The following is a 21,236-nucleotide window of genomic DNA, read 5'->3' on the forward strand; positions in this document are numbered from 1 at the left end:
TTTCTTTCTTTCTTTCGTTCTTTTGTTTTTTTCCAGTCAGCACCTATCTACACCTTTAGCCACCTAAATATCAGCCATCTCTTGGCAAACGCTATCCCCACTACACAAAGAGAAATCAGGTCAGTCTAAAAATCTAATTTTTCGGTTTGCTATGGTTCTGCCAGCGCCACTCCCACGCTGATCAGCAGTGTCCCCTCACTGTTCCTGTCCGTGGGCCCTCTCAAGCACCGCCAGACTGCATTAGCCCTGAGGTGCCCCAGTGCTTGCTCTCGCCATCCTGGGCTTTTCGTGAGATTCTCAACTGGGACAGCGAGGAAAATCATTACAGAGGAAATAAATGCCCATTAAAACCCCCAACACACACAAAGTGTTAATTGCAATAAGATAAATGGAAGGATCAATAGTCCCCAACCCCAATTTCTAGCTTTAATAACACAGATACACAAAAAACCCCACACTGTTTTATGTACAAAACAGAAAGGATGCATGGGCATACACAAGCAGCACAAGGAATTTACCCCTTTTTTGCAGTAGTTTACATCTAGGGACAAAGCCCAAATTTTCCAAGCCACTCCAGAAACAGCCTGGGACTCACTGCACACCACAGCAAAGGGATGGCATGCCTGTTGCATGGGCCAATGTGACTGCGCTTCTTTAATGTATTCACGGCAAGTCAAGGTGGGCTTTCGCTCCTATTGCAACAGAGCACACACACGGGATCTGGGCAGGATTTGCCCTTGGGATACCAGCACACACTGTACCTTTTCAGCAGGAAGGGTTAATGCCACCTTGGAGACGCTGTCTTGATCACCAGCTTCCCTGCAAGGATTTATCACTTACCTCTGGGCTGCAAGGGCCCTTTTTCATTCAATGTGGCGATAGGCACTTTATATGTATAAATATATATATATATTTGGGAGATATATATACACACACACGTATCTCCACCCTAAGAGACCAATATCCTCTGTGCTGCTGGAGCCTGGGAGGAAGATGAGGGATGAGCTGAGGTTGAAGGAGCTGTGCAGCGCTCAGAGCAGGTGACAGTCACTGGGGATGCTACAGCATCAGGCTGAAAAATGGGCTTCATTAGGAGACATAAATAGAACATGCCCAATCATGAATTATAAGATATTGAAAGGGCTGGACCGTAGCCACGCCGACAGAAGAGGAATCACAGCCATTGCCAGCTCGGTGGTTTGGGCTTAGGGAGCTTTCCTGTGTTCACCGCTGCCCAGCTTTCATTGGTGCAGAAGGAACAACCCCATAAATATTCACCGCAGCAGCCTCAGAGATGTCCTCCGCTACGAAACACGCAGGTGAGGATAAATCCTAGGAGGCAACTATCATCCTAAAGAAAAGGTGGCCAAGCAAGGGCTATAGCGGCACGCTCAGCCTTGGGTTTCTGAGACCATGGGCTCAACCTCCCCACCACAGCTGCTTTCTGGGGAGAAGCCTGGCTTTGTGTGCTGGTTGCCCATGTGCTAAATAAAAACTGCTTTGTTTTACTGGCTACCCCAGGCCTAGAGGATAAACGCAGTAATAACAACTGCTGCCACCTCCAGGAATAGATGCTCTGTAGGACTTTGCACTCTTAACACTTCACTGTGTGGCACCCTGGATTTGGCACCACACCACAGGATGGAAACAATTTACCTGCTTACCCTTTTTCGCCCCTCCTTGTCAACAAGAGATCCAAAACATCCCTGGTTTTGTGCAGCTAGCAAATCTTTTGGTGAACTGTCACAGAAACACTCCCTGCTATGAAATGTGGCCAGGATGCTTTATAGTGCGATACTGCGGTACAGCAAACAAGGTGACATGGCACAAGAGCTTGTTCCTGATTCCTGGGATTTACTTCCACAACACTGTTCACAACAAAAACATGGAAATAAAACTGAACATCTTCCTACACCAAACAGGACGCATTAACTTATGTCTAAAGGACAAGTCAGGATGCCTACACACACAAGATCTCAACATAAAAGCTGCTGTGCTAAAACTGGAAATTTTATTGCAAGTCTCATGCTATTTGACAGTTTTTCTGAACGCATTCTTCTAGCTTCTTCCTGGGGTTTTCAGGATGCTTTTTCTTTGCTTACTTATTTTCTCAGTTCCCATTCAAACACAACAGAGGAAAATCAAAAAGTAAAAGAAAGCACCTAGTCAAAAAAAAAAAAAAAAGAAAGAAAGAATGAAAAAAGGTAGTAAACATGACTCAGTGAAGCTTAAAAGGCTGAAAAACACAGAGGTAAAAGAAAAGCAGTACATATATTTTCTTTTAAAAATTTTGATGCCTGGCATGTTCCAAATTACTTTTGACAAAGTAACAGTAAAATGGCTTTTAGTACTCTAACACTGTTCATACCACATACTTGGAAAAATTAAGAGTGGACAAAAGTAAACACATTCTAAGCTTCAGCATTTCACACCAAGTAACCAAGTATTTTCTTCCACCACAGCAGGGGGGTCCAGGCCCCTCTGTGTGTATTGCTGGTGGCTCTGGCAACTCCTGGTCTCACGAGCTCTTGCAGAGCGTTCTCTCCCTTGGGCTTCAGGCTTTGGAAAGCAGAAGAAACAGTGAGGGCGCCTTTAGATTGCCTCATTTGCTACTTTTCAGGCAGACACATGTATCTGGTTAATGATTTAGGATCTCCACCACTTCTGTTTACTTATTTATAATATACAGTTGATTTGCTGCGGTAATTGGGTCTAGCAGGGAAGGCAACCACCAGCCACCACTCTCCAAATAGTCCAATTTGAGCTCAGCTGAACGTCAGGCATGGCCATCTAGAAATCGCAGCAGCAGGACGCGTGGTAGTAACACAGGCACAGGGAGCCATGACCCTTCGAACAGGCATTGCTACATTACATCCACAGCATTTGTGAGTGTAGTTTAGCTTTTCCAGTGGAAAAACCCACTAATACTGAGGAAATTTTGATTACTGTATTGGACAAGTGACTGCTCATTCCTTGGGGGTTTCAATAGCCCCCTGTGCAGAGGATCAAGGGACCTTGAAGAGGAGCGAGGAGCCCTACAGCTGTACGAGCTGATGTTGGCCAAAGGCAGCTGCAGAGCCAAGGGCAGGGAAGCGCTGCCTGCCCCTGGCCAGCCAAATGAATGCCTGCTGGATTAACTGTGAGTGTTCCCTGTGCCAGGAAAAGCTCAAGGGCTCAGTGAGAGAAAGAAAGCGGGAATCTAAGAAGACCAAAAGCAAGAATTTCTCTCTGAAGTGAGAGGATTAGCTGAGGAGGAGCAGCTGGAGTTTCAGAGAAGGAAAAGAAAATATAGCAGAAAGCAAAGAATTGGGGGAAAGCTTACCTAAGAAGTGCCAGCCTGTGGGAAGGGGTCCGTGATGAAGTAGAGTGTAGCAATTAGTGCAGGGAGATCGATCCTCATTTCTGTGACAGTGTTTAAACTTAAAACTACATAAACCTAATGGCAGCCACCATAGCTAAGATCTGAACAAATTACCTTACAATTAAATGACAATCAACTTTTAGCAGGAGTATCTCCCCTAGCAAGCATGGAGCTGCAGAGCCAGGCAGAGCTCATGTTTTTGGGACACAGGGTCACATCAATGCCTGGACCAGAGGGCAGACAGATACCTGGGCTGGGGTATCTGCCACCCTCTTTCACACACCTCTTTGCAGACTCCTTCATTATGTCATCCTTTCTCTCTTCAAAACAAAGGTAGTGGGGATTTTTAGTGCCAAATAACAAATTATTTTATCAGGCCTGACCATCTCCTAGGGTGCAACAGATAGCTAGGTTTTGAGCATTCACAGATGGGAAATACAGCAGAGTTCATTACTTGCTGGCATAATTCATACCAGCTCCTGCCCTTGGTTGCTGCCCAGTCACGATGGGCTCATTCTGGCAGCAACAGTGCCTAGCCATCATGTATTTTTGCTCAATCTTTTGGGGATGTACTTTAAACATCAGCTGTCCCAAAATATCGAAGACTAGTAACAACGTGTCTCTCTGGCTGTTCATTTCAAAGCTCTACTCCCAAAAGCCAATTCCAGCTCAGTTTAATCCTTGATCAAAGCTGTGCAATTTAGCATTGGATTAGTGATTCTCACATTTAAATCTGTCACTAAAAAATGCAGGTGATTTAAGTCAATTCTAAATATGTCAACCAAGGCTACTGAAACTTGATCAGGTAGTACAGGGATATAATTTCTTTAACCATTATTGCAATTTCAGGCTGCATTTTCACAGTGTTTTACAGGCACAAATGCACTTGCTCTCCCTTTGTCAGAACAGTCTTTCCTGAGTTCCCTGGAAAACTGCAGAAGAAAAAACCCCTCAAGTTACAATACTATTGTCAATTCCTTTGGGATGCTTGAGCAAAAAAGCATGCCAGGGAAAAAGAACTGGAAAAGCTAACAGGGCACCAAATCTTCTCCTGGCGTCTCCCCACTAAGAAGGGCCCCAGGAGTGCATTTGATCCAAGCACTTCCAGCCATCACTCTGGAAGGCGGGAATCCTGCCTGTGCTACCCTGTTTGATGGAGAACACGAAACTCCTCCAGTGCAGAGCAAAGCCCATGAAGTCCCCAAACCAGGGAGGAGAAGAAAGAAAGAAGCACCAGCATAAACTGTCAAAGGCAAATGATGCCAAATACAAATTCATCCATCTGAAATAAGCTCAGCTCTGAGGCTGCCACAGCAGGATGGTAACCCCAGGGTGAACATGCCCTTATGTGCAGCAAGGAGCACAAGAGACTATCTTACTGATGCCTCTGCATGCCCAGCACTGTTTGTACACACTCCAGGAAGGAGCACAGTAAGGCAATCATAACCCACATGTTCCCTTGCTCTCTTAGCACCCCAATAACCGACAGCAAGAGTAGCAGTCCTCAGGCTCTGCTCTATACTCAGGCTTGTCCCATGGAATTGCAACACTGATCTGAGCAAACACATTTTTACTCACTAGGCAAGTCACGCACAGGAATTGTGCCCCAGACTTAAGGTCTAGTCCACGTCAGAAACACATGCATTTTGTTCAGGCCCTTCCTTTTGCTACCAAAGTTCTGAACCTGTCAGTGTCCTGACAGAGCTCCCGTGTATCAACACACAGTACCCTGCACCGGCAAGTAAGTCTCTCTCTCTCCTCAAGTGAGGGTAACCAAGTTTACGCATTCAGTGAAGCCTGAAATCAATAATACCCTACACCGACCCCCCTAAAAGCTGTTGTTCTTTAGAGGTTCCCATAAAAATGCAGGTTATCTTCCTTTACACCAAAGGACTTTGATCTGCTGCAGGAGTGCCGCTGGCAGTAAGGGCTTGCACAGAGCGCAGAGCTCCCAGCAGTTAGCGACGGCTCCAGGCCCCATTAAAATGCAAACCTTTCAGAAATCAAAGGCAACAGCAACGGGGCTGAACACTGGCTGCATAGCACCTTGCAAGCTGGGAGTCTGCAGTCACAGCAACCTCCACCACAGAAGTTTAGAGACCATCTAACACTCACACAACTAAACGGGGGGCGAGGGACCCCGGCATCACAATCTGGCACAAAAAACTTCTTTACTTCTCATCACATGCAACACTGCAGGATTGTGAGAACAGAAACTCTGTCCTGTCTCAGATTAAATTACTTGGAAATACACTTAAAATATTGCCGCTCCTCACATCTTTTCAAAGTTTATTTTCTCCCTGTTATCCTCCCAGGTTTCTCATCCTTTCAACCCATCCCCTCATAGGAGTGCGGGGAGGGACAGACCTCAGGGTTCCCAAACAGTCTGGTGGGGTCCAGCATACCCCCAAGTGTCTCTCCCTGCAAAGTAACAGCTCCTGCATGGGAGGAGGGAAACCTTGTGAGACTGAGGCACACCTGAATCTACTTTACTGCAATAAAAACCATGGCAGATGGAGAGAATAAAAATCTAGAGTCTCAACAGGAAAAAAAACCAAAACCAAACAACCTCTGAAAAATATACACCATGCAAGAAAGCAAGATAATCCTACTCCCCCCACCAATGCATATCAAGGGCAAAAATCAATCACGGATGATGTAGCTTCCTCCTCCTGCTCAGCTGAGAAAAAGTAAAGGTTCGAGTGAGCCCCCCTCCATGTCCCTCGCAGGCAGGAGCCAGCCGCTCCACTCTCTGTGTACCTTTATTCCTCCGTCTCACCACCCCGAGCCGACACTTGAGTGAAACAGCAAACATCTTCCCGACCGCAGCCTCCAGCGCTCCTCACATGGCTCTGTGCCGCTTCTCCCTCCGCACCTCTGCCTGGCTCTGCAAGGGGCTGCTGGCTCAAAATTAATTTATGATTACTGTGAAATGGAATCGTGCTTTATGTAGTGGCAGAGAGAGTGAGAGGGATGGGTTTCTGGGGGGAGGATGGCAAAGACAAAGCTAGAAGGGGCACAGACCCTTTCCAATACTTTCAGTGCGGGGCTGTTCTGTCTTGTTATCTTGCCTAGATGAATAAAATCCCTCACTGATGTTTATAAACCTATCGCCAGTCTCCTGCTGTTAAGGGCTGGGAATCTGCTACTACATTAACATATTAATTTACAAAGTAATACTATTCCTTGGTACACATTGGTGCCTGCTTGCACTTCAGCAGAAAGCTAATTCAGACTTTACCACGGAGATAAAAGCCCTCAATTCTATGGAACCAGCTCACCAGAAACCCAGCACCAGCACACGCGCTGTGGGGCTGTGTGCCGGTAACGGCCCCAGCTGTACAAGTCCTGGTAAAGAAACTTCCGCAAAAGAACCTGTGTCTGCAGAAACCATCAGCAATGTCCTGCAGACCTGAGAGCAAAGCCACCATACCAAGGACACACAAGGCACCTGTTGAACATCAGCTCCCCAAATGAGACGCCTGATATATCCCAAGTGCCACCTCCTACTTGATGAAGTGGGATGATGGATCATCCTGGAGATTTTTGCTGGGGATGGAGCAGCCTTGGGGCACTTCAGGGCTGCACCTTCACACTGCTGGAGAGCTTTTGTTTTTATAAGCTCTTGCATACAGCAGAGGACAGCAGGCAGCCCCAGGCAGCACCCTAGGATATAGCTAGTTCTCAAGAAGGGTTATCAAGTAGTAGAAAACAGCAAGCTTATTTTGGGCAGAATTACCAGGGAATTTAGTGGAAGGCAAAACGGATGCCTTACCCTTGGCAGGGCCATACTGGATCCCCATGAGAAATCAGCCCAAGACAAACCATCGCCAGGAGCTCATGCTGCAGGAGACAGCGGAGGTTCCTTCCCGGCCATACCACTGGAGGGTTTGTGTAGGCTGGACTGTTGGCAAGACCCAGCACACCCACCTGAAGGGACCAGCAACGTTCAGGAGGGCCTACTCTGTGGGGTAGAAAGGAATCTGAAGGACCTGTGCAACGACTCAAAGCCAGCATGACAGGGTCAATTTGGTGCACCTAAAAGGAAGGAGGTCCCTTTGTCCAGCCAGGTCTGGTGACTAAGGGGACATGAAAAACCAAAAGCCTGTGGGTCACACCGTGAGAAAACACAGCTCATAGTCCCCAAGTCACCCCCTGTCAAATACAGGGGGCACAGGGGGTGAAATACATATACAATATACTAGAGACAGTGTAATAAATCTACCCAAGGAATAGCCCTTTGAGATACTAGCTGAGAAGATACAGTGCTACTCGTTCTTTTATTCAGCTTACTAGTCCGATAGCAATCTCACTTTTCTCACACGCTGACACCAAAAATCAGATTTGCAAAGGAATAATTTTCTGGACTTTTGAATGCCCAGAAGAAAACAACAGCAGAGGTTTACCACTAAGTCTTTACAAAGCTTAGCCATATTCATTTGTCTGTTCAAGCTGGGGTAAACATAGACTTGCACAGCCCAACAGAGCCTCAGAATGGTAATCTCCAGAGCTTCCGTATGTACGATTGTCTCTGTGTTCAACAAGAAACAGGACTATGGTTCGTGTGCCTCTGGTTCCACAAACCACCCTCTTTCTGCAGTCCCCCACCTGCACCCCTGGGACAGAGAGGCATCAATGGTAACGGGGTGTACTTTGCCCCCCAGATCTTTTTATGTCTGAGCTGCACGTGTTACTGATCATACACTCGTACACTCTGCCCCCGACACACCTCCTGCTCTTCTCCATCTCCTCACAGCGCACTTTCCAAGTCAGGGAGAACCACACAGAGGAACATGGACTCTTCCCACTCTCTTTGGGTAGGAGGACCTTGGATAGAGTTTGTGACAGCACAACAGGTCTCACTGCCTTCCTTGCCCAGCCCTGCTCATCCCCATGTTATTCTGGGAGAAGGACACTTGCCGAGAACTCTGCCTGACCAATATCTTCCTACTCCCCTTCATCTGACTTTTAGACCCAAATCACACTGGGAGTAGCACTTTGGTTGGCCTTTTCTACTAAGCTGAGCCTCTCCCGGTGTGTTAATATACTCTTCATCCTATGGGAATTCAGTCAATGGTAGAAGCAGTTCTCAACTGCTTCTTACCATGGTCCCTGGGGAGCCCAAGGGTGCCTTCCAGGAACACACAGGGAAACTGGATTTACAGGACAAGCCCCGTTACTAAGCCAATACCTGAGGGCTAAAGGCTGCTTTTAATAGATGGACATTTGGGAGTTTATCAATACAAGATCTCCAAGCACCTTCTCCAGCTGACATTTCTGCTGATCCCACAGATGACTTAGGAGGTCTCAAATTGTTTCCACCGACCAACTGCTGCAGGCAGCAAGGCGCTGCATCTTTTCAGGAGACCCCTTAGAGACACAGCACAGAATAACTCAGTTCCAACGCCTGACCTCAGCGTGCTCTGACACCGAGTCTTTGCACTTATTTACCAGAGCCACCCTCCCACTTTTTAGGCTGGAAGGATACATGCAGTTTGGTAAATTTGAACTCAAAGGTGTAAGTTTGGAATTAAAGGAAAATATAACACAGACCAACCCAGAAAGCTTTCCAGCAAGGAAAGGGCTAAAAGTGAGCTGCTTTGAACGTGTGGCAGCGTTAGCGGCACAGCACAAACGGCAGTCTCAGAGGAGCTAACACTGAATTTCAAATTCACGAATTCCAATTACAGACGCTGTAAACTCAAACCCTCAGCACTTTAGAGATCAATCTTTACGTAACAGCACAGGAGAATTTCTTCTTGATTCCATCTTGTTTTCTTTAAAATATACAGTTGAAAGCTTTGACAGGTGTGTACAGGTATATTAAAAAGGTAAATTTAGATGTAACACATGTATTTAATATCTCATACAGCAGACAAAAAGCCTGAGCTTGTTTGAATTGCATGAGAAACATGCACGTGGGGCTGATGATGGGTCGAAGGATGGGGCCAGACAACAGGGCTTCTCCTGCTTCTGCCACAGCTGCAAAAGCCCAAAGGGGCTGAGCAGATCACACAGAGCCCCCGATGTTCAGTTTCTGAGACAGCCTGAGCGCTGATCCCCAGCTCCTCACACACAGTTGCTTGCTCTGTCCAGGTTGCTTTTTCTTCTCTCACCTCTGCTGAGCGCATGCCTCTCCAGTTAATTTCACTGAGGCTGTAACAGAGGAACTACATAGTTTTCCCAATCAAAGTATCATTTTGCACCAGATATTGCCTGCTTTCGTGATGCTGAAGTACCAGTCTACAAATAAGACTAGAGGAATCATGCTATTTCACTGTCTCTCTAGGCTCATCATTGAGATTTAAGCATATTCAGACATAAACCTGAATATTCAGATCCAGTTTACCCTCCTCTGAGAGGCTCAGAGAACTTCTTTAGCCAGGGGAATTGCCTGGATGTCCCAAGACAATTGGTTTTACTTCAGAGGAAATTCCAGTCACAATCAAAACACAGCTGTTTCTCTTTGATACTGAAACAAGTGTGTTTTCAGCTGTCCCGCATATAAATCTAATCCTCATATCAGCTAAGAAAATGACTGTGGGGACACTGGTCATCAAGAGTGCACAATAGGAGGAGAGAGAAATGCAGCAATTAAACTAAGAGGATAAAAAAGCATTTGTATAATGGGAAATCTATTACCATTTATCATGTCTGGTATTTGAAGTGGCTCTGCCAAGCCATAGAATCAATTGCAAATAATGCAAGAGGATAACAAAAATAGGCATACACCAAGTTTCAGAAAAATAAAGCAGAACACAGTGTGATTAATGAATATTCACTATACAGAATATATGTATGTACTGCTGCGTTCACCTGCCTGGCAATGATTAGACTTTCCCTATAATAGCAACTGTAGAGAAATGGCAAGGAAGACAAGAAGTCTTCTATTCATGTAAATATTTAAAAATACATATCAGAACAAAATCAAAGGAGTAGAAACTAGTCGCAGCTCACATTAAATTAGCTTGGTTTTTTCCTTGAAGTTGCCATACATTTTTTTTCCTTCCTCAGGAATAATAATGCAAAATCCTATGTGTCTAATACATACCTTGAAAATTACACACTATACTAAAACCTATTTTAAAAAGGCAGTATTTCCATTACTAACAGGTACAGTTATGATTAAATACATTAATGTTAAAAATACTGATAATACTGCCTTTGTGAATTTGTTCAAATTATTTTCATCTTCTCTTCAGTAGTTTAAAGGACATTCCAACTTTACTTTAAATATGGCTCAGTTCTACATGAATATGCGTACAGTCAGCAGGCAGACCCATAAAATGGGTTCTGGAAAGAAAACTAGAGATTTCTATGGAAAGGCAGCGTTTTCTTTTTTTTTTTTTCCTTTTCATTTCATGTTTGCTCATTGTATGCAAAAAGTGAAAACAGATATTACCAGAGACTGGGCTAACAGGCTTTTTATCATCGTTATAGATCAGACTATATTAAACTGCCTAACCACTGTACATCTTCCATTTAAAAAGAAAGCAAAATAAACAAAGTTCACTACAGATGGTTTTGCTCTTGGATACCTCTGCCCAGTAAAAATACGTCAAACAGACTAACCAACAATAGACTGAAGGTATCCCTCAAAAATATGCATGCCACAGTGCATGCTAAGATAAGCCATTGCAATTAGAAAACAGATCTTCCCCTACGAGTTTGGGAGCTCTTCAAGAGCCACAGAAGCAATTAACATTGGCCAAACGTGGCATTAAAGCATTTGGAGACAAAAAGTCTGTCTTTGATAAGCAAGTTGGATCAATGCTGAAACAAGAAATCTGATATGCCTTGAACCAAACGTGGGAGAAGTTGATCTATAAAAATCAGATATCCCATAGACTCGCGGGATGCTGCGTGTTAGCAATGGAGCTCTCCTTCCTGATGCGCAAATTCCCATAGAAATACCCGTATCCTCTGTGTAAAGTCGAGCAGCACCAGGGTACCAGCAGCCAGAAGGTGCTCACCCCCTCCCCAAAGCAACTGAACAGACTTCAGGATCCAAGTTTATTGCCTCTTTGTGCCTGTTAAATCAAATATGCTGCTAACAAATACTGTTATTTCGGGGCAGGGAGTCAGACTTGATTCTCCTCATGTGTTGACACTCAGTAACAAACGTTTGTGAGAGATGCTCTGCCCACACTGACACCTGTACTGCTTTAACTGATTACCCTTAATAAATGATCCCAGTGACAGCATGAACGAGGAACAGTTTCATTGAAACCATACTCAATTAGCTCAATTCCCAAAAGGAAACCATCTAAATTATGCTTTACAGGTACCATGCCTGGTCCCAATTAGCATGGGCACAGCTTTCCCCTGTGCAAGGCTACAGCCTCCCAGTGGAGTAACATGGAGCTGGGGGGTGGTGGTGGGGGTGAATTTGATGTGGTACTGTTAGGTTTAATTACCCTGACAATAGCTTATGAAGGTGACAGTCTGTCATGAAACTGCGATCAGCTAAGTAGACAAACAGGCTAGTCATTAACCTTCACCCTCGGTATTTTGAAAACCCTTCTTACTTTTTGCATCCTCAGGTGATTTCTGACACATGCTCTGAACATCCTGTGCAACTTTTTACAAACTCACCAGCTTCACAGAAGGCTGTCATGAGCAATACCATGTTTACTCTTTGGCTATATGCAATTATTTCCTTAAACTAGAACTTCTCCCGACCCTCGACTGCCTATAGCATCAGCTTCAAGAAACCCGCAAGAGGCTCTTTGGAGAAATCCCCATTCTCACCGTTGCATTTGCTGGGACCATGAATGCAGCTGTGCATAAGCTCCATGGTCCCAGTTTCAAAAGGAATGCTTGTGGGGACTGTGCCTCCAACCCAATCCGCTGAAATGCTAAAGGTTTGTATCTAGATTAGACTGTGACTAGAAATCAAGGAAGATGATTTAAAGGCAAGTGAAGGCAAGGGGTGAAAGCTAGTGCTGGTGATGTCCTCCTAGTTGTCCTCTCCATAATAATTCACACCCCAGATTGGCAGGAAGGCTGAATGTGTAGGATTTTATGGGCACTTTTCTGCAATTCAACTGGGTGAATGGCATTTGGATTATGTCCCAAAACTAAGAAGGCAACTAATTTAAACATTCACATCTATTTTCCTTTTCTGAGCTTCAACTTGAGCCCTATCAGTATCACTCAAGACATCTCCTCCTACTGTAATTATTATCAGCTGACATGAACATCTTGACAATTCACACGTAAAAGTATTCTTACATACTTCCCTGGTAGTGTTTCAGTAGTGATGCTGCAGTCTTATCACCATCTACAGCAAACCAAAAGCTCAGGTGCTTGATTCTCAGCTCATCTTTCTGTCCTGCTTCTGCACAATACAGTGCGTAAAAGAAGTCAGGTCTCTAATGGGAAATGCTGCTGCAATAGTAGTAAATAACAGCAGCTAGTTAACTGCAAGAAAACACTGTATACATTTGGAAATGAGGCTATGAGAGCTGTATTATTTCAAAGAGTAGCAACCAAAGCAGTGCTGCCTATTGCTCATGGTAAGAAGTGTGGTGCTGCAGGTGGAACACTGTCGCCAGGATTCAGCCGAAGACCAGAGTTTTGCCAGGAAATGCTGAAGCTGTTCTTTAATAATTAAATGGTACAGTCTGTTTGTTCAATCTGTGAATCCATGGACAAGGCACCAGCCTTTCCAAGGAGACAGCTGAGTCTCCTGAAGCAAGAAATTAAAATAGTCTTATCTCCGTGTGCTGTATTGCCACTCACTCTGACTGCCAAATCACTTAGAAGAACGAAAGCCTCTTGCAAATGCTGACTGCAGATGCTCGCCTAGACAGGGGTCACAGGAAGCCTTCATGTATGTACTCCTGACAGTCTTCTCACTGTATTTTACATTGTTGTTGTGCTAATGAAGCAATTAACTAGTAACAGCCTGGGACCAGTTAGTATGCCAAAGGCCAAAAGTCATTTCCCTTTTTAAGCAGGTTCTTGTTACCCAGTTTAAGTGCCAGCTGCAGTCTCTTACTGTGAGCACAGTTAAAAGAGAATACACAAATTTAACTGTTAGTTACAGAGTGCCTTAGGTCTTCCCAGCCCCAAAAAGGATGATAGGAAAGCTGCCGTGCCTGCAACATGCAGCTTAGCTTTGACGTTAAACAGCCTCACTTCAGATGGGTTATATTAGGAAATTTAAAATAATAATGCAGAATCTGTACTGTTTCTTCTAAGAAATACATACACCTTTTAAAGTAGCATGTTCATGCTGGTAGGCTTGCTGTTACTGATATTTAGCATCCAGTAAAAAAATTTCTTTGTATTTTAAGCCAAAGATTGAAAATTCCAAGTTGCATGATTATTAATCAATAGTAGACTGTTCAAGAGGTCTTAAGGACCCAGGAAATTGAATTTTATTATTATCATTAAATACAGTGCACCAATATTATGGTTGCTTATACAGACCTCATCTGAGGGCTCATTTTGCCTACATTGTACAAATGTTCCCGTATGACACCGAGTGCGGTTTGAGCAGAGAAGACAGAGAAAGAACGGACCGAGAGAAATGCAATTCTCTCAATTTTTAACTGTAACAGACAGATCCCTTTTCCAAAATAACAGCAGTAAACATGTTTCACTCACAAGAACAAATTACTTGGGGAAAGAGCACAATGTGTGTTCTGGTCTCCTTAAATCAAAACCAGAGGTCTGTCTTCCAGAAAACCAGCCAGAAAGTTTGCCTTGGTCTCATCCAGGTTACTAGGGATACACAGATGAAGGTTTTGGCCTGTGTTTTTACAGGACATCAAGCTAAATTATCCTTTTCCACCATCAAATCTAATGACCACATCCACTGCTGCACAGAACTGGCATTGCTTTCTTGTCTGCAGAACAGCCACACCAGTTTACTCTGGCAGAAAACTTGCCCATCAGTGGTTTGCCCAGTACTGGACTGGGAGCCAACCACAGAACAGGGAACTGAGCCCAGCCCTAATTAAATGCATACATCCATCTGGAAACTCATCATTAATTTTTCCTACTTTAAGCGTTTTCCTTTCACACAAGGCTTGATTTTCTTACCCTGTTTGACAGTGGGTGCGGATTTGCCAGCCCCTACGGTTATCAGACCCAGAGCTGCACCACCACAGCGGTGGCCCACTCTTCCAAGAATTGACCGCACCCATAATTAACTACAAACTTGTTTGGGAAATGTCTAAATCATAGTAATTATCATTATGATAGCACAATTAAATATGGATGAAACCTCACTAACAGGTGGTATTTTGAACAGCACTTACCATCAATTTCATGCTTCCCACTAAGGGAGATAGTTACTTTTGTCGTCCAAGCGCGACTGAGAACTCCAGCTCCCATGTCTACTCTTTTCAGACTTCATTTATTATCATCCCTATTTCTGAAGTACTTTCCTACCCCATTACCCTACATTTCCCTCGCCTAGGAATTGCCACATTCATTTCTCTAATTAGCAATGCCAAACTCGGCCCTTCACAAAGGCTACCATTCAGTCTATACCTTATATTTTATGTTGACATCTAAAAACAGTATCAAAGCTGCATTTTATAGCCAGGGAGCCTGAAACTCTCACTCTCTATTTGCATTTCCTTATTAATGGATTGACCCATCATCAGATGAATGAGCAGGAAAACGCTTTGCTCCAAAGTCAGCGTCAATGCACCATACTGGTGGGGCTTCGGATGGATCAGAGGAGCCTGGCTCTGCTTACTTGTTTTTATTATTCAACTATAAACAAGCCACCAGAGCAAGCACGAAAGAGTATTTTGAGAAGTTTATTCAGTACATCTGCTTCCCTAGGAAATCAAGCAGCTGGCCTCTAGGCTCACCTGTGCTTGTCTCAGCCACAGACTAATTCAAGATCCAGGTGCAAAAAGGACTAAACTACCCAGCTTTTGCAACTGCTTGCTAAGCAGGTGAGGTATGGATGCCATCTTTAACCATATAAACATTCAGTTCCTTGCTCTTGAAGAAAGAGACTGCCTGTCCCATGACACATTTTCACTCTTAGCCTTTTCCTTGGCATTTATTACAAGTGACCCCAAGATGGAAGGACTGGATTGAATCTGACCAGTCCTCTAAAAGCTGAAACCTGCAGCTTTGATTTAGCCACTCTCTAGTGCCTAGCATTACCTGAAAGGTGAGAAAGAGGCAGGCAGAAATTGATGGAAAGCTTAAGACTAAGGAAGTATATTTATTGGGGCAACATTACAGAGATCTAAGGAACTCATCTACTTTTCTTTTTGCAAATATTAGCCTTCAGCAAAGACAGGAAAACATTTGTCCTTATTCTAAAGAGGATATTATCAGTTAATTAATTTCTAGCACCAAACAGTCTGGATGAAGGGTTTAATTGCTGAAAATGTTGAAATTGAATATTTTCACAGTGAATTTTATGTTGGGTTACAATAGAATGATTCTGCTTGATGAAAAGCTTTCTCTGTCTTTCCTGGAAGTTAGAGATCCCGTAACCCTTCATGAGCTTTTAACCACCTCTAAGCCTCCGGTATATGCTACCAATCCCCCTTCCGCAGCCACTGCATGACCTGCAAGCGGGGTGCCCAGGAGGAGCTACAAATAACGCAGCCCCACCATCCCTTCAGCAAAGAGGGAGATGGGAGGCGTCAGGGCTTTGAAAGGGCATCAGGCTCCACTTTGAAAATACAGCTTTCTCCTGCTGGTCACCACAAGGGAAATCACTTCCAAAGGTTGAAAAAGGGCAACTCTTTCTAGCTCAATAGACCACTTTCTATCTTGTGATACGAGCATAACTGCTAATCACTGCTTCGTTTACAGTGTGCTCACTACCGCAGGGCCCAGGCAGAGAGAGGATTATTCAAGTCTCCAGCCTATTGCCCTTCTCAGGATCCTTTGCCTTTATCTACAACCTCAGTGCTATTAACCCTGACTTCTTCCCAGCCACACACTGATCTCTGCCCTTGGGTTTTCCCTTTTCCATCAGTGACAATACTGGTCCCGCTAGCAGAACCCTCAGTGGCAGGTCTCAGAGTTGTCCCGGGACCTGCAGCAGGTTAAGCCCCAGCTTCCTGACTGCTGCTTGCAGGACTCCAGCACTGGCCCCAGACCACACAAGACACTGCAGTACACATACACCCCACCTCATACAGATGCTCTGTGAAGGACCTTTTTCCCTTTCCTATCCCTTCCCCCTCCCTAATGTATCGCCCTGTCCAAATCACTTCACATCCTGTATTCCCATATAAAAAATGCAAACATTTATTTAGAGGTTCCTCAAGATGCTATTTTAGTTATCACCACTTTTACCAAACAATGTCTTCACACCTGGGGTACATGGAGCTCTATGAACAGCCATGTTCAAAGAGAGGCATAGTAATACATAAATTTCTTTTTCCAGCATCTGAATTTATGGCTGGAAACTAAACTATCAGCTTTGCAATGATTTACTGCTGTACAGTGAGACCCATAGGATATAAACAGAGGTGACAACCCTGCAGGACAATAAATTGTCACAAACCAAACAGTCATCACAAAATGCATAAAAGCCATGTGAAAACAAGCCCACTGATGGGACACAGAGGAACTTATGGCAGCTGCTTTTTTTCTGGCATGAGGTACAGATGCCTCTTCCAAAGCAAGCAAGGCTGAGATACCTACTCCTGGTTTCTACCACGACCATCTGCAGCTCTTTGCATCTCCTTTGCTGCCCAGGGGCTGGGATACCCCACTGGCTCCTCATAAGCTTTGCCCCATGATGTCCAGAGCACCTGTCCCCAAATCCTGATGCTGAGACATTTCTGAAAGGCTACCAAGCTTCATCAGGCCCAAAGGTACCTAAAGCACCCAAACCCTTTGACAGCCTGGCCATGTAATTTTGGAGTCTTTTGTTGGTATGGTCCCTCTCTGGGCCAGGCACCTATCTGAAGATGTTTGTCTTCACCCCAGGGATCAGGTGGGACAACACTGGCTCTAGGAGGAGACTGTCAATGATCACTGCAGCTCCTGATCTCCTTCACCTGCCAGGGCTGCATCTCTGTGGGTCCTCACATCACACCAAGCCCCAGAACTTGTGAACTTCAAAGCCACAAGAAATGCAGGAACAATTCCGGAGAGCTCAGCCAGTGGCTTTACAAGGATGGCTTGGTTTCATAATTTTGTGCCTGGGGGATTTCTTGTGGGAGGATGAAGCAAGTAGGTCTGGCATCACTTAGCAATGGAAGGGTAGGAGTTTATCACATGATCTGAAAGGCTGAGCAACATCCCTCTGAATGTATTTATTTAACCTAGAAATTGAGTAGCTCTGTATTTCTAAGGTAGCTGATAATGGGTGGAAAATCAGAAGAATAAATATATCTTAGCTTTCAGAGGGACCAGAGGAAAAAAAAAATCAAAAAAACTCCAGTATAAATTTTAATTCCCCATAGCATAACACATGATTGGAATGTGGGTTTAAATTCAGAGCCCTAGTCCAGTGCAAAGAGAGCTATGACAGATAGCACACGCCTAGGTCGCCGAAATCCCCCCTCCCGTACCAAATTTCTCCCCCTCTTGAGGATAATGTGGTATTTTCCCAAACAGCCTTTTGCTGAATCTGCCTTTACTTACACGCCACAAAGCCAGGCAACTCAGCACTGCTCTGAAACGGGGAGGGGGAGGGGAATGAAACAAAGAAATTCAGAGAGACTGTCCGTAGGGAAATCCAAGGAGCTACAAGAAGATAAAATGAGAGGCAAAGAGGAATCCTTATAAAAATGCATGAGATGTGAAAAACTGACAGGCCAATTAAACATGCCTAAATACAATCAGAGATTAGCACAACGCCACTGCTGTGTCCTATTGTTCTCCACCTCCCTTTGTTCCCCTTCTCCAGCCTCCAGAGCAGCAGCTCGCCCGCATCCCCCAGCCCCTCTGCTCGTCCCTCTGACCAGCCACAACCACACACGTCACAGGCCTGTTGCTCCTTGCCCTGTGTCTTTGCACAAACTGCTTTTTTACCAGCCCTTGGCCAGCCCACGGCATTTCTGCTTTCTGTGCACCGCTCCTGAAGAAGGGACACAAACGCCAAGAGCCTGCGGGGAGTGGGGGCTGGCTGACGCTTCTGTAAACACCATGCTAATCTGTTTAAGATATTAGACTCCCATATATGTGTTTTTAATAATAAAGGCAACATTTAGATGCTGCCAAGGTATCAGAGAGAGAGTAGCAGACACAGAAGAGCCACCTCCACCATATAAACAATGGAAAATGCTCTCTTATCTTTTCATACCACTAGGCCTCCAGGCTGCAAAATAAATGATTGCATTCATTTACATTTTATTGTAGAGATATAACCGGCTGGAATAACTGCCAGCAGAGAACCCAACTGCAGGAATGCACTGTTTTTCTCCCCATTTACCTTAACAGATGCTTTTTTTTTTTCCTGGCAATCCATCTCCATCACTGTTGTCTAGATGGCAGAAGGGGAATTAACCCACTACCTATCCTGCATTTAGGGGAAAAAATCCACTGGTTCAGCTTTTTACAGAGCCTCAGGCTAACAAACTGTTACAAAGTAGCAGAGACTGTGAAAGAAGGGCTCTTCACCTAAAGCATATCCAGACAGTAAAGCCAAAACTTTCTTAGATAGTCACACATTGATGCCCCCAAAACCCTACAAGCCACACAGAAATCAACCCATGAGAGACATCTTCATCTTAGTCAGTCACTTATACTTCCCTTACGGTCAACAGAAAGGAACAGACTGTCTGGAGAATTCATCCCAGGGGTGTGAGATGTCTATTTCAGGTTGGGAAGAACCCGTTCCTCTCCTTTCCCTCCTAAGCAGCCTGGACACATAGCTCAGAGGGAGAGGTCCATGCTGTACATCCAGCTGAGATGGACCCAGGCCACAGAAGTATTGCCCACACAGGCTGCCGTTAACTACAGGTTCAAAAGATGTGTCATTCTTTTGACAAAAAGAATAACCAAATAAATAAAAAATAACCAAAGCGTTCAATCTCAGCACCCAAAAGCTGAGCAGATGGTTAGAAGGATGTGGATTGAATGTCAAACTCAACCCTGATGGGACCACACTCCCAGGCAGTGGGGAGGCTCAAGGGCTGGGAGTGAACCTTCTTAGCTAACAACTGTCTATTAAAAAGATAAAGTAAAATACACACAAGGTTAACAATAATAACAACTGTCAATTTAGGGCTAGCTAACATTTTCTACTTCCTCCTTGTTTTCTGATACCTAAATAACTGCAGGTTTTTATTTCCTTTTTTACCTGTTGATCAATTTCTAACTAAAGATGAGGTAAGAAATATAATGACAAGCTTAAACAAAAATGTTTGAGTACATTTCACTGGAAAAATGGTGGCAAAAAACATACCTCAGGCTCTTGAACTACCCTGAGGAGGTAAGACAGGAGAAAGTCTGGGCAACTGAAAGCAGAATTAATGAATGGACGAGTAAATTTAATGAAACCAAATCCTAAAAGCAAAGATGTTCCAGGGCGGAAGGATAGCCAGTTCTCACCATAGTTATAACTGAACGAAGCAGGGAAACCTCAAAGAGACCCAAGAAAGAAGCTGCTCAAGAATCCCCTGGTGGCTGGATCCCCCTGGGGCCATGGGCAGCCCGGTTAAACGCCCCCTAAGCTGGCTATGTGACCTAGCTGATCCAGGTCACAGAGAAAGGTGGCAAGACATGCTAGGGTATGATCTGATTGCTATGGTGTCATTAAAGAAGGCATTACACATGAAAGCACAAAAGGGACAGTCTGAACTGCGTGTGCCACCTTCACCTCACTATTTGCTGCCTTTCTACCACTCACCCATTTGACCTGACCCACCTTTGCAATGCAGATTTTTAGCTGAAAGCATTTTTCACATAGGAGCTGCAGCAGAGAGCAGCGCAGTCACCAGTGCTGCTTACTGAGGCACCGGCTCAGGCCAGTCTGTCCCCGATCTCTGCAGCCCTGGGCAAGTTCAATAACATCTCTGTGCCCCAGGCTATAAATCAGCTCTTCAGCCACCCAGGGTCTTGCAAGAACAGGCCCATCAGACACTCCAGGACAGGGTCAGAAAAGCGGCTCAACAGAATTAGGTGGGTGAGAAAGAAAAAGAGCGAGAGTCCTTAAAACGTTCGAAAGCTGTAACAATACTATTGCAAACAAACTACCAAATGTAACAGTGAAAAGAACAGTGACCTACATTAGGCATGAGTGTAGCTTCATCCTAAGTGTAGTTTCATTAGCATTTCATATCCTTTGGATGCTGGCAATGCAGAATGAAGGAAGCTGAGCCTGATGGCCAAGTGCACAGCCCTTCACATTTTCCTCTGCTGGGTCACAGCCACCGGCTGAGAGTTCAGGCATGCTGGGGACATGTCAGTGATGCTGTAAATGCCCTTTTTTCATGTTCTGGGCTTCTCTCATTTGGCTTTTTTTTAATACATAGACCAAACCAGATAATTTTCGATGATACTACAGCCGCGGCACAGTTTACTTGAAAGATAAGCGTGGATATATAACAGACCTGGGTCCAGACCAACTTTGGCCACAGCACACTTTTGCAGACAAAGACATCCCTCAGAAAAACAGCAACCTAAATCTGTCCATTTCCCGTTCCTTTTCTGTTGCACAAATATACGTAATAAACATCAAGGCTTAAATATCTCAAAATACAGTAACACATCAACAAAAATCTCAATGAGCTACATGTTCTCCCTGCACTTTTAAGGACACCATCCCACTGCAAAGATGACTCCCTGCTGTCCCCACTCCGCAAATGTGCAAATGCCATCCTCACAAGCAAGGGAAGGTTTACAAAGGAGATAGATGCAGGAGTCCCAGTTCCCTGCCCTTACTCCTTCTCCCACCAATATTTTTCAGCCCTTGAAAAGCATGACA

At 44.7% G+C, this 21,236-nt stretch overlaps 1 protein-coding gene across 3 annotated transcripts in view; it reads right to left on the reverse strand.

Moving 5' to 3' along the window:
* The window catches only part of GRIP2 (glutamate receptor interacting protein 2), a 293,641-nt gene that overhangs the window by 129,963 nt on the left and 142,442 nt on the right, over positions 1-21,236 (reverse strand). The window contains exon 1 of one of the 3 annotated variants that reach the window (XM_080385610.1): positions 1-21,236. This exon is cut by the window's left edge and continues 13,774 nt beyond it; it is cut by the window's right edge and continues 192 nt beyond it. The exons of the other annotated variants lie outside the window; for them this stretch is intronic. The gene's annotated coding sequence lies outside the window, so the exon portion shown is untranslated. 3 annotated transcript variants of the gene reach the window in all.

This window comes from Falco punctatus (assembly GCF_963210335.1).
Source record: "Falco punctatus genome assembly, chromosome: 4".
In the NCBI taxonomy this organism is placed as follows: Eukaryota; Metazoa; Chordata; class Aves; order Falconiformes; family Falconidae; genus Falco; species Falco punctatus.